The 13,441-nt window shown below is 48.0% G+C and overlaps 1 protein-coding gene across 1 annotated transcript in view; it reads left to right on the forward strand.

The window, feature by feature from the left end:
* LOC126249715 (uncharacterized) overlaps window positions 1-13,441 on the forward strand; it is a 193,881-nt gene that overhangs the window by 159,566 nt on the left and 20,874 nt on the right. Inside the window, exon 2 of the mRNA XM_049951396.1 lies at window positions 3,833-3,929. The gene's annotated coding sequence lies outside the window, so the exon portion shown is untranslated. The remainder of the gene's footprint in view (window positions 1-3,832; window positions 3,930-13,441) is intronic.

Consider the following 13,441-nt stretch of genomic DNA (forward strand, 5'->3'; position numbering starts at 1 on the left):
CACAAAACTCCTGATGGGAGAAAGACTCTCGAGACAGTAATTAGCGGTGGAGTGTTTCTCGAGAAGTTTTGTAACCATGTAGCTGGGTCAAGTGCATAAGAGCGACGATGACTTTGGTCAAGTCTAAACTCTCGTAGGTGAGAGTCTGAACTACTTTCAGTCGTGACTTCACCCATTGCTGCCGTTGGTACTTGTCTCTTCAACTGACCGTCTTAAATCTAGTTGTCATCTGTATCAGTGTGGCTCAGTCCAGCAAATTGGCCCCACATTAATGGGGAACTGACTTCAAATCCCACACGACAGATCTGAATTAAATTTCTCGTGGTTTCCCTAAATCACTTTGGACGAATGTCAGCCTCCTTTTTTCAACAACGCTATGAACAATCTCGTCACCGATTCTTGTGCAAGTGAGCTACTGCTCTGTCTGCAGTGGCTTGGATGTCGACGGAACGTTTAACCCTAGTTAGCTTTCCTTCTTTATTATTCTATAATTAGGATTACTACGAGAAGTGCAGCTGGATGTTATACATGGAAACATATTCAGTTAAATGATATGCCTTCCTACTGGAAGTCTATACTAAAGCCATTAACATCCGGAGGCAATAGGACGTTACAAAGATTTGCAAATACGGAACAAAATTAAAGATGTGGAAATAATTAAATATTAAAAAAAAATGGCTCTGAGCATTATGGGACTTAACATCTGAGGTCATCAGTCCCCTAGAACTTAGAACTACTTAAACCTAAATAACCTAAGGACATCACACACATCCATGCCCGAGGCAGGATTCGAACCTGCGACCGTAGCAGTCGCGCGGTTCCGGACTGAAGCTCCTAGAGCCGCTGGGCCACCGCGGCCGGCATTAAACATTAAAATGTAGTATCTTCTGACTATAAGATTAATGAGACGTAAATAAAATCAGTTATTTAGTACAGGGTGAGGCAACTAGGACAGGCCACCCAAAATACTGCACACCCAAAAATAGTAAACACTGTATTTGCTCAGAAGTACTCGGAGACGCCAATGTAATGCGAAATTAACCGCTATATATTAAGAAACCGCCAGTATAAAAGGAGGCGGGGAGTATTTTGTTTTCAGTAGAGAAGCGGGAACAGCAGAATGGTCGTTTCAAGAGAGCTTAGTGACTTCGAAAGTGCACTAGTGATTGGATGCACCTCACAGTGGACATCGAGCGGATAAAGGAAGCGCAGAAGAGACATAAATTTGTTTGACACTCGGGAAAATGCTACAAATTCCGCAAAATCTAAACTGGATAACACTTGACCAAACGCGTTTGATATATCACGAAACCCAATTTAAGTATCAAGACCAAGTTTTCAACATGGTCTCTACAAATAGTTTTCAGTAACAAATATCTGATATCTTTGGTGCACGTATTTCAATTTGCGGAGTACAGATGTAAATACGAGGGGAGTTCAGTAAGTAATGCAACACAGTTTTTTTCCTGAAACCAGGTTAGTGTTATTCAGAGTTCCCATACACCACATTATTCCGCACTCTTTTGGCTAAAAAACCTTTCAACATAATTTCCGTTCAGTGCGATGGCGTTTTGCCACCACAATAGGAGGTCTTGTATGCCCCCCATGGTCCCCCACCGTACTGGTCGACGTCAGAGTCAAAGCCTCGCTGCATCCATAACATTCAAATAATCCACATACTGCTTCCTGCAGAATCCTTCATTGGCCCATGAATCCTTCATTGGGCCAAACAGATGGCAGTCGGAAGGTGCTGTAGGGTCGTTGAGGAAGAACAGTCCAGTGAAGTTTTGTGAGCTCCGCTCGGATGTTCTGACTTGCGTGAGGCTTTGCGTCGTTATGGAGAAGGAGAAGTTCGTTTGCACTTTAGTGACGACAAACACACCGAAGTCGTTTCTTGTTTCCTTAGGTTGAGGGCGACCGGCTGGCACGAGGGAGATCTGACAGGTTTGCGCTACCTTGTTTCGATGACGGCAGACGACTCGCCTGACTACTCACTGAGCTTTTGTTCACTAGCAGGTCTCCATAGACATCTTGCAAAAGCTTATGAATATCTTCGATGCTCTCGTTTTGTGCCAAAAGGAACTAAATGTCTGCTCTCTGCTTGAAACGCATCTCCGTTACAGACGCCATTTTGGAAGCTATGTATAGCGTTGCCACCTATCGGAACTTCATGAAACTAAAGGGGCTTAAGCGGGAATATTCCAGGACGCCACACAACAAATTTCGCGTTTTCCAACCGTAACTGGTCCAGAAAAAAAAAATGTATTGCATTACTTATTGAACACCTCTCATATATGTGGCAGCTGCCTATTTGATGGGCTTCCCTAGAAAGATTTCAACGGCTCCCTGATGCGTAGCCCGCAACTCGTGGTCGTGCGGTAGCGTTCTCGCTTCCCACCCCCGGGTTCCCGGGTTCCCGGGTTCGATTCCCGGCGGGGTCAGGGATTTTCTCTTCCTCGTGATGGCTGGGTGTTGTGTGCTGTCCTTAGGTTAGTTAGGTTTAAGTAGTTCTAAGTTCTAGGGGACTGATGACCATAGATGTTAAGTCCCATAGTGCTCAGAGCCATTTGAACCATTTTGAACCTGATGCGTAAGCTGTGAGCACGTAGATTGGAACAGTTTATTTCACTGCACTGACTTTTGTGAAAATTGCACCTACCAGAAGAAATAGCCACAGTGAAGGATTAGTAGAGTAGTATACAAGCAATAAGTGACTAAGATGGTAGAGATGGTGTAGATGTAGACTCTTCGACATCTCTCTCTCTCTCTCTCTCTCTCTCTCTCTCTCTCTCTCTCTCTCTCTTGTTCGACCAAGAACAAGAAGTCTGACTTTCGCCAAATCCAGTCGAAGAAGAACCGTTATACGTTGTGGAAACGTGAAATAAATCACCTGTTTCTGTCGTCGAAGTTTTCATATTAAATAAGAAAAACGGTATAAGCATGTGCAGACAAGAGAGTATGAGCGCATTCCTAGAAATGTGGTTTTCATACCGCGAGATTTCGTCTCGTACATGCATTACTTACGAAGTCAATCTTATATGAATAAAATGCCATATCCAACAACGTATTTAACACCCTTACCATTATTACCGAAATGTATGACGAAACGTACACATATACAAGATGCATCTGAAAAGTTCGGTGAAAGGTCCCAAAAATAATGGAAAACAGCATACCCTTACTGGCCTTCAAAGTAATCACCTTCAGCTACAACACGCCTCTGACATAGGTTGTAAAGCTGTTGGAAACTGTCAGCAAACTCTTACTGCGGAATCATTCGTAGCACCGTGGTCAGCCGTTGGACATCCGCATCATTACAGGACATGAGACCTGATACTATCAGTACCATCCTGAGACTAAGTTTGGCGTGGCATGACGTTGATCGTCTTCCCCTCCTCCCTCAGGTAGATATTCATGATGGTTCAAGTCCTTGTTGTCGAAAAAGGCGATCAACATCATCTTAATCTTGGATTTTGCCAACAGAATCTTTTTGGAGGCGGGAAGGCGATGAACACGATATCATTTACTGTCGCATAGTCTCATCTCCTGTAAAGATGTGGATATCCAACAATGCGTAACCACGGAGCTTCGGGCGATTACACAAGAAACCTTTGCTGACCGTTCCCCAAAACCTTATAACCGATGTCAGAATTGTGTTGTAGCTGATGGTAATAGCTCTGAAGACAGTTAAAAATGTTTTCTTTGTAACTATTGTTTCCTTTATTTTCTCAGACCATTCACCGAATTTTTCAGGTACATCTGGTACAAGTGAATACAAAATCAGTATACAGCTTTTGTTACAAGGCTAATAGAAAAATTGTTTTTGTTTCAGGTAAGAAGTGACAAGGGATTTCCGAGAAGTGATTCGCGAGTAAAGCCGCTTGTTCGAGGTGTGATAACGTTCTTCTTCCGGCGTTTGTAACTTAGAGGTAAGTATTTTCTACTATACTGAGCGAATGCAGTCATTAGTTCATACTTCTATGTTATGCCTCAAACAAATTTCTGTTATTAAAAACGTCGTTAGGTAAGGAGTGATGAATTAAGGAGTCTTTAATATACAACAATTGAGATTGTCTATATTACGACACAATATCAGAGTTTCAACAAGAAAAAAGGCGAATTTGATGAGAAGAGAGACAGAAATATCAAAGTCCTGAGATTTCAGAGAAATAGTTTTATGTGTCATTTAATTCATGTTTCCACTGAAAACGTTTCAAATGCGTCACTGCGCTGCGTGAATGACTAAAATGAATCCTTCTGCATGTCGTGTATGAAAGAGCGATTATGGAAGTTGTAGTGGTCGAAATTTTTACACTATATTAAATTGGTCTTGAGTGTGGCATTTGTGTAACAAGTAAAGGGAATTACGATATCTTAAATAGCACTTGGGTGCGGCGTTTTCGTATTAAATAAATAGAATCACAGCAGCTTACACAGTACTTGAATGTGGCAATTGCAAATTGTACAAATGGACTAGTTGAGTACCCGGCATAGCCAAAGTCTGTATTTACTCCATTTCTATAGCACACCTCCTCCTTCCCCCTCTCTCTGTCCGCCTCCTCCGCCCCCCTTCTCTGTCCATCCCCTTCTCCCCCCTCTCTCAGTCCATCCCCTTCCCCCTCCTCTCTCAGGCCATCCCCCCCACCTCTCTGTCTACCTCCTCCACTGCCTTCTCCCTGTCCATCTCCTCCTGCCCCTCTCTCTGTCCATCTGTTACTACCCTGTTTCTCTGTCCATCTGCTCCTTCCCCCTCTTTCCATTTACTCCTACCCCTCTAAGTACATCTTCTCCAGCCCCCTTCCTCTCCATCTTCTCTTACCCCCTCTATCTCCTCATCACCCTCTCTATCTCATTCTCGCCCTTTCTCTATTCATCTCCTCCTCCTCCTCCTCCTCCTCCTCCTCCTCCTCCTGTCTCTGTCCCCCTCCTCCTCCTCTTCTCTCTGTCCATTTCCTCCTCCCCATCTATCCACCCATCTCCTTCTATCTCTCTCTGTCCATGTCCTCAACCACCTTCTCTCTGTCCATCTCCTCTCCCTTCCTTTCTCTGGCCATTTCCCCCTCTCCCTCTCTCTATTCATTTCCTCCCCCATATCTATGTCCATCCCTTGTATCCCCCTCTCTGTCTGTCTATCTCTTCCTCCACACATTCTTTCTCTACTTTATCACCCACACTCTAGTTGAAAGTTGGTGGGTTCTACTACCACATAGACACTTACCCGTGAAAGGCAAAAGGTCCCGAGTTCGAGTCTCGGTCTGGCAGACAGTTTTAATGTCCACAGCTCGTCGTCGTGCGGTAGCGTTCTCGCTTCCCGCGCCCGGGTTCCCAGGTTCGATTACCAGCGGGGTCAGGGATTTTCTCTGCCTCGTGATGACTGGGTGTTGTGTGATGTCCTTACGTTAGTTAGGTTTAAGTAGTTCTAAGTTCTAGGGGACTGATGACCATAGATGTTAAGCCCCATAGTGCTCAGAGCCATTTGAACCATTTTTTTTCTACTACCACAGTCTTTCCTTGCTGATAATAAATAATATGTGTACCAAGTTTGTTTGAAACCAATCCATCTGCTTCGGAAGATTTTTTTTTTATTTTCGGATTTGTCTGCATACACGCTTTCCATATACACTCCTGGAAATGGAAAAAAGAACACATTGACACCGGTGTGTCATGGGGACATTTAGTCAGCGCGAGAGCGTTACGGAGATGCTGAACAAGCTCCAGTGGCGGACACTTCAAGAAAGGCGTACCGCAATACGGAGAGGTTTATTATCGAAATTACGAGAGAGCACATTCCGGGAAGAGCTGGGCAACATATTACTACCGCCCACATATATCTCGCGTAATGATCACAACGAAAAGATCCGAGAAATTAGAGCAAATACGGAGACTTACAAGCAGTCGTTCTTCCCACGCACAATTCGTGAATGGAACAGGGAAGGGGGGATCAGATAGTGGTACAATAAGTACCCTCCGCCACACACCGTAAGGTGGCTCGCGGAGTATAGATGTAGATAGATGTAGATGTGTGTCAGACCCACCATACTTGCTCCGGACACTGCGAGAGGGCTGTACAAGCAATGATCACACGCACGGCACAGCGGACACACCAGGAACCGCGGTGTTGGCCGTCGAATGGCGCTAGCTGCGCAGCATTTGTGCACCGCCGCCGTCAGTGTCAGCCAGTTTGCCGTGGCATACGGAGCTCCATCGCAGTCTTTAACACTGGTAGCATGCCGCGACAGCGTGGACGTGAACCGTATGTGCGGTTGACGGACTTTGAGCGAGGGCGTATAGTGGGCATGCGGGAGGCCGGGTGGACGTACCGCCGAATTGCTCAACACGTGGGGCGTGAGGTCTCCACAGTACATCGATGTTGTCGCCAGTGGTCGGCGGAAGGTGCACGTGCCCGTCGACCTGGGACCGGACCGCAGCGACGCACGGATGCACGCCAAGACCGTAGGATCCTATGCAGTGCCGTAGGGGACCGCACCGCCACTTCCCAGCAAATTAGGGACACTGTTGCTCCTGGGGTATCGGCGAGGACCATTCGCAACCGTCTCCATGAAGCTGGGCTACGGTCCCGCACACCGTTAGGCCGTCTTCCGCTCACGCCCCAACATCGTGCAGCCCGCCTCCAGTGGTGTCGAGACAGGCGTGAATGGAGGGACGAATGGAGACGTGTCGTCTTCAGCGATGAGAGTCGCTTCTGCCTTGGTGCCAATGATGGTCGTATGCGTGTTTGGCGCCGTGCAGGTGAGCGCCACAATCAGGACTGCATACGACCGAGGCACACAGGGCCAACACCCGGCATCATGGTGTGGGGAGCGATCTCCTACACTGGCCGTACACCACTGGTGATCGTCGAGGGGACACTGAATAGTGCACGGTACATCCAAACCGTCATCGAACCCATCGTTCTACCATTCCTAGACCGGCAAGGGAACTTGCTGTTCCAACAGGACAATGCCCGTCCGCATGTATCCCGTGCCACCCAACGTGCTCTAGAAGGTGTAAGTCAACTACCCTGGCCAGCAAGATCTCCGGATCTGTCCCCCATTGAGCATGTTTGGGACTGGATGAAGCGTCGTCTCACGCGGTCTGCACGTCCAGCACGAACGCTGGTCCAACTGAGGCGCCAGGTGGAAATGGCATGGCAAGCCGTTCCACAGGACTACATCCAGCATCTCTACGATCGTCTCCATGGGAGAATAGCAGCCTGCATTGCTGCGAAAGGTGGATATACACTGTACTAGTGCCGACATTGTGCATGCTCTGTTGCCTGTGTCTATGTGCCTGTGGTTCTGTCAGTGTGATCATGTGATGTATCTGACCCCAGGAATGTGTCAATAAAGTTTCCCCTTCCTGGGACACTGAATTCACGGTGTTCTTATTTCAATTTCCAGGAGTGTATATTTCAAATATATTTAACATATTTTGCACACACTTGTACACATATTTCACCTACATCTCTAGCAAATTTAGCCCTGTAGTTTCGTTTTCATTATGTCATATCTCACTAGCTATGACTTGTGAAATGATATAATTTTGTAGGTACATTCAGTGGCTTATATGAATACTGTGTGCGAAACATTTTGCGAATAGAGTAAGTAGCAACGAAGTAATAAAGTCAAATGTTTTGGATCTTGCAGTAGGTATTCACGCATTCACTGTTCATGACATCATAACTCCTGAACTCGACTGCTACGGTCGCAGGTTCGAATCCTGCCTCGGACATGGATGTGTGTGATGTCCTTAGGTTAGTTGGGTTTAAGTAGTTCTAAGTTCTGGGGGACTAATGACCACAGCAGTTGAGTCCCATAGTGCTCAGAGCCATTTGAACCTTTTTTTTTTTGAACTCCTGAACTATGTGGCGAATATATGATATAATTTTGGAGGTACATTCAGTGCTATACGTGAATACTGTGTGCAAAATGTATCACGAATACAGTTAGCAGTAAAGAAGCAATAAATTAAAATGTCATGCCCGATACGGCTGTTTGCTGCATGAACTGTGAAAATGTAGTAAGCGATAAACTTTTTTCTTTCTTCATTTTGTTTAGGGTGTCACCGAGGAAAAGTTTCTTAAAGGTCTGAAATTATGCGTATAGTTTGTTGCAAGTCACTAAGTGATCGCATTCTCAAATACTGGAAGAAGAAAGTATGGATATTTACGCATTACTGGCTGCACTGCCTTTCCGCCCTCTCCCTCGCCCCTTTGTGAGGTATGTGGTTCTTACCCACACAGCGATTCTTTCCACACAGTAAGTGATACATGTACCAAGTTTGGTTGAAACCGGTCCAGTGGTTTAGCAGGATATGTGGAATATACATACATGCATGCATGCACAGGTACATAAATACGTACACCAATTTTTATAATTTGTATGAATGGATTAGGAGCGCCTGCCGCAAGAATGTAAAGGAGGTTATTCACGAACACTTATTTTTCTAAGGAAAGTGCTTTTAGACAACGGTTTTGCATGTACAATTTACTGATTGCTGTTATAAGTGAAATCGAAATAACAATTTTCTCGGGGTCGCTACCATTGTTTTCAAACGTGGTTGCTAAGAGACAAAATGAACGGGCAGGAGGACTTGGATGAGAGAACTGTCGTGTATTTTACCAGGCGATTGACGATTTGCTGGCGGCGAAGCCAAAGCCGCGCTGGAGTCGTCTAGCGGTGTCTTTGACAGCGTGAAGGTAGTGGGCAGACGCTGTGAGTTCGGGTGGCCCTACCCGCGTGCTCCGACGGCGCGGAGGTAGCAGGCGGTAGGTGTGTGTTTGGTTGTTGGCGCTGGGTGTCCGGCGGAGCAGACGCAGCTGACAATAAGCCGCCGACTTGGAAGTGTTCTCCTTTGCCGTCTCGACGGCAAGTTTCTTCCTTTCCATCTCGACGACCAATGTCCCTCCAGGGCGATTTTCTTCTGGACAATCAAATTATTAACATGTGTGTTAAGCCTTTCGTACCGCCCACTCATGCACGATGTTCTCGCACTGCTTTCCCTCACCAGACCAGCTTCATGTCGGCAGTCAACAACTGACGTTCTATAGCCTTTCGATTCGTCCATTTACAACCTACTACTCTTCTGTTTCTACGCCTCCTTTCTTTCCATCTTCAAAATATGTTTGGTATGCTATCACCTCCACAATTGTCCCTGCAGGACGCTACAAACTGACGTTAAAAGGGTTTTATATCATGCGTCCCTCCATCTCGCGAAACTGCGCACATCTTCTCATCTCTAGTTTTACTAGGTGTTTGAGTCAGCTCCGCTTCCACATTCCTCAGCCGGACGCCGAGAAGCTTTATTCCCGAGACATACAGTAGTGGTTGCATGGATGTCATGGGACGTCCCTCGCCTGTGGACGGAAAAGTGTGGTTTAACCGGGCCCGTATCTTACACTGAGGGGGTGGCAGAGGCTTATATAATGGCGACGTGACGCCCAAAATCGAATCCCAGACATATCTCTCGCATTTCACAAATTTGAGATCTGAATTAACATCATCACCTGTTGCAAGAAGAAGGGAAGGTATGTGTGCGTTGCGGGTGGGGGGGGGGGGGCGTCCGTACTATCATCTTTCAAAATATGGAACACATTTTTAACACTCTGCGTAGTTTCAGTGTTGTTAAATAATAAGTATGCTTGGTTCAAATGGCTCTAAGCACTTTGGGACTTAACATCTGCCGGCCGCTGTGACCGAGCGGTTCTAGGCGCTTCAGACCGGAACCGCACTGCTGCTACGGTCGCAGGTTCGAATCCTGCCTCGGGAATGGATGTGTGTTGTCCTTAGGTTAGTTAGGTGTAAGTAGTTCTAAGTCTAGGGGACTGATGACCTCAGATGTTAAGTCCCATAGTACTTAGTGCCATTTGAACAATCTAAACAATGGGTTACCAAGGGAGAATCTGCACCAAAAAGGGCGAAGACCATTCCTTCGGCCGGAAAGGTTAAGGCGACTGTCTTTTGGGATTCGCAAGGGATAATCCTCATCGACTATATGGAAAAGGGTTAAACTATTGCTGGTGCATATTATTCATCGTTATTGGGTCGTTTGTAAACCGAGCTGCAAGAAAGCCGCAAAAAAGTCCTTTTCCTTCACGAAAATGCACCAGCACACAGCTCAGCAGTTGTGGTCGCAAAATTATTGGAAATAGGATTCCAACTCATTCTCCAGACTTGGCTCTCTCTGACTACTGTTTGTTCCCCAATTTGAAGAAATGGCTGGCGGGACAAAGATTTTATTAAAACGAGGAGGTGATTGCAGTGGCTAACAGCTACTCGTATTTTGCAGACTTGGAAAATTCCTGTTATTCGGAAGGGATCAATATCAAGATCAGAACAGCGTTGGACGAAGTTTATAAGTCTAAAAGGAGACTATGTCGAAAAATAAAAAAGGTTTACCCCAAACACGTAAGTGGTTTTTATTTTTGCACGGACTTTTCAAACGCCCCTCGTACATGGCCACACTGTCGAACGCTGGGCGCAATTCCAAACGTACCCCGTTCTTAACGGTGTACGACAGATTACCATCGATCCCCTTCGCCAGGCGCCATCTTACCTGCAAATCAGCAGGTGCCCCGCGGTCGTCATATACGATGGCCAATCCAAGTCCTGTTTCGGGTGCGACAAAGAAGGCCACCTCAGGTCTGAGTGTCTTCACTGACGAATCACCCATTGCCAGCCGTTAGCCGGCCATGGTGGCCGAGCTGTTCTAGGCGCTACAGTCTGGAACCGCGCGACCGGTTACGGTCGCAGGTTCGAATCCTGCCTCGGGCATGTATGTGTGTGATGACCTTAGGTTCGTTAGGTTTAAGTAGTTCTAAGTTCTAGGGGACTGATGACCTCAGAAGTTAAGTCCCATAGTGCTCAGAGCCATTTGGACCATTTGAACCAGCCGCTACCGTGGCGCCTCTGACTCCGACGACAGTTTTACCGGCGCTCTCTTCTTCCCCCACCGGCCGCCGTCCGTCGGATCATGTATCGGTGACCCTTCCTGCTGCTACGGATACCGCCGGGGTCGACGAGTCGCGCTCACAACCTGACGCTACTCCGGCGTCTCTACCAATAGCGACGACTTCCGATCCCCACCCGGCCGATGACATGGACGCCCCTCCACTTATCGTTCCCGCGATGGCCTTCCTCCCAAACCGCCGCGACTCCCTCCTGTCTTCCGACACAGAGGGACGAACACGCAAACAACGTTTAGCTAAAAGGCGCAAGTGGAGGGGAGCTCCATCAGCGGAGGCGCCGTACGGAATGAGGCAAATCACCTCTCTGAGGCTCCAGAGGCCGTCCGGCCCGACGAGGCCTTGGAGAACCTGCACGACGACACGAATGACGACAACATGACGCTGGCTATGGCTGTGGCTGGGCCGGTGCCTACTCTGCTGGCTCGCTCAGGTGCACCTGAACCAATGGGCTCAACCGTTGCGACTGCCGCCGAGACGTACTCCGCTCCTACGAACGAAGTGGAACGTAAGAACATCACAACGACAGCGCCTTCAATGACGTGGAGTGACGACGTTGACGAAGGCCCGAACCACACGCTGGGGACGCAGTTACCGCAGACGGAAGCCTAGCTACGCCGCCGATAACACAGTCAGGTGGCGTACAGCATGACTCGCCGTTGCCTCGCTCCTCTTCACCCTCCGCTGATAGAGTTCCCCTCCACAGCATGTACGGCTCCAAACCTCAAACCTACCGAGTAGCGACGATCAACATTAACACCATTAGCTCCCCCGTGAAAATTGAACTGCTGCGAGAGATGATATGGGCATCGGACGTCGATATCGCACCACTACAGGAAGTACACTTGGCCACACTTCCAGATGTCGCGGGATATAACACTTATCTTTCTCCTGGTGACCACCTGGAACGTGGCGTAGCCACCTGCGCCCGAGAAGGCATACTGGTGGCTGGTATCACATACCTCCCATCGGCCAGAGGCATGGCCGTCACCGTCATGGGGAAGCGTATTCCCAACATCAGCTCCTTCAGGCTCCTCCCGCAGACGCGATAGGGCACTCTTCTATTTAGAAGAAATCGCCCCTGTGTTTCTTGGACGCTGTGACCATTACTTGCTTGGGGGTGATTTTAATTATGTTCTGCACCCTAAGGATCAAATGCTCCACAACAACACCTGTTAAGAACTGCGCCTTGTCGTCCGTGATCTGTTGCTTCGCGACACTTCGGAAGTTCGGCACGGCGACGCACCTGGACATCCTTACCAGACGAGTCACACCGCGAGCCTACTTTATAGGATTTACGGCTCTCGGGACCTCACACCAGCAGTCCAAGGTGCAGAACTTTGGCCCTTGGCCTTTCGGACCACTGTGCCTACATCTGCAACATTCGACTCCCGCAACATGTGGTCTGGCGCAGTCGTGCACCAGGGAAGCTACACACCTTCCATCTTCATGGTCCCGAATGTTTCAACGTGTTACCGAGACATGGGCCACCTGGGAATGTCGCTTACCTAAGTACTGCACAACCTTGACTTGATGGCTGGAATGTGCCAGACCTGCCATTCGATGTACCTTGCTTCAGTATGGCACGGAAGTAGGTGCTTGGCGCCGGCACACTACCGACTATTTCTACGCCGTTCTCCGCCCAGAGGGGACGCAGCAGGATTAAGGCGCAAATTGTAACGTTGACACGCCGTAGACTGCAGGGGGCGATGGTGCGAACCCGATGTCAAGATTCGGCGGAACAAAAACATCCCAACATGCATCATATCACCACCGATAGCAAACACCGACGACAACGACTCATCACCGAGGGCTGCACTTGTCGCGCCCATCAAGTCACTTGCCAGGCAGAAATCGTCAATGTCTTTGTAGGCCATTACCGCACAGTGTACCAGGAGAAGACGACCAACAATCGCGCTGAGGAGTTTTTGGTACCACACCTAACTCGCACCCACGCCAGCGACGAAGCGGACGAGATGATAGAGCCAGTTACGCGCGACAAAGTCCACGATGCAGTCAACAAAGGTGCTCTGAATACATCACCTGGTGTCGACGGATTGCCGATAGAATTTTATCGCGCTTTCCTCGCACTAATGGCGTCGCTGTGGACGACGATGTTTCATGAATTCGCCGGCCGCTGTGACCGAGTGGGTCTAGGCGCTACAGTCTGGAACCGCGCGACCGCTACGGTCGCAGATTCGAATCCTGCCTCGGGCATGGATGTGTGTGATATCCTTAGGTTAGTTAGGTTTAAGTAGTTCTAAGTTCTAGGGGACTGATGACCTCATATGTTAAGTCCCATACCGCTCAGAGCCACTTGAACAATTTGTTTCATGAACTGATGACAATGGGGAACACCGTACCGTAGTCCTTTGTCACGGGAATTATTATACCCATCCACAAATCGACACTGGTAGTGACGAAAGCAAATTACCGTCCCCTGACTCTGCTTAACGCAGACTATAAAAATTTTCACGA

Source organism: Schistocerca nitens, chromosome 3 (assembly GCF_023898315.1).
Source record: "Schistocerca nitens isolate TAMUIC-IGC-003100 chromosome 3, iqSchNite1.1, whole genome shotgun sequence".
NCBI classification, from domain to species: domain Eukaryota; kingdom Metazoa; phylum Arthropoda; class Insecta; order Orthoptera; family Acrididae; genus Schistocerca; species Schistocerca nitens.